This window comes from Mus caroli, chromosome 8, assembly GCF_900094665.2.
Source record: "Mus caroli chromosome 8, CAROLI_EIJ_v1.1, whole genome shotgun sequence".
In the NCBI taxonomy this organism is placed as follows: domain Eukaryota; kingdom Metazoa; phylum Chordata; class Mammalia; order Rodentia; family Muridae; genus Mus; species Mus caroli.
In genome coordinates, this window is record NC_034577.1 from 16747846 (window position 1) to 16749005 (window position 1160).

Below are 1160 nucleotides of genomic sequence, written 5' to 3' on the forward strand. Positions count from 1 at the left end.
TCCTGTGAACCACACATGCACAGGTAACATGTCCTGTGAACCACACATGCACAGGTAACATGTCCTGTGAACCACACATGCACAGGTAACATGTCTTGTGAAACTAGGATCAGCTGGCTCTGACCACTGCCACCATCACAACCCAGAACCTCAGAATGTTTATTAGCACAGTAGGAGGAGTTAGCTACTCTCAGTCTCCAGTCTCATCTCTTAGACATCAGGAGGAGGAAGCTGCAGTGGCTGGTCTTTGCACACACTGATCAGTTACTCGTATTCAGGCTTCCAAGGAGAGCTTTGCCATTCCTCTGGAGCCTGACCCATATGGGTAACAGCTTTGCCAATTTATGACAAGACAGTTGGCTTTGGAGTTGTTGACAGGCTGTGCCCACTCACAACCTCTAGTCCCTACAGCCAATCATGTGACACTTGCTTTGACTCCTCACTGTCCAACATCACTGAATGCACTCAGGACACTTCTAAATGTTAAAATTCACTAGGTGACTTTCGGGTCAACAGGTCCGTCCTTCCAGGAGGCTTCTCAACCAGCTCAGCCTGTCTGAGATCTGCCCTGCCTTACTCAAATTCTAAGGCATGAGCCATACCCACAACATAAGAGGAAAAGTCAGATTGCTCACACGTAAGATCCTGATTTCACAAGCTGTTATTATCGTGTGAAAATTGGGTCATCTACGTTCTCCCTTGTGTCCTGATGTGAAATCGTTATGATTTCCAGACCATTGCTTATTAAAATAAAGAACATTTGTATACAGGTGGTTATTAAGAGTATACATTTTATAGTTGCACAGGTCACTAGAATATTTGCTGACTCACAAAGAGTTCAGCGAGTAGGGAAACTTGGCCCTGCACATGCTAGGTTCAGTGTTCTTCCACTGAGCTATCTTCCCAGCCAGCATTCAGTGTGTGGTAAAAGCCAGTTTGAGTTCAGTCCTGAGGTCCTACTACTGTCCTTCCTCTGATGTTACCTTTATTTCAGAAAAGATTTATATCATGTTTGTCTCATAAAGACAGTAATACAGGNTCTTTGTTGGTGTTTCTATTGCCATGATAAAACACTATGACCAAAGAGCAGTGTGGGAAGAAAAGGGCTTATTTCAGTACGGTCCATCACTGAGGTAAATCAGAGCAGGAATCTGGAGGCA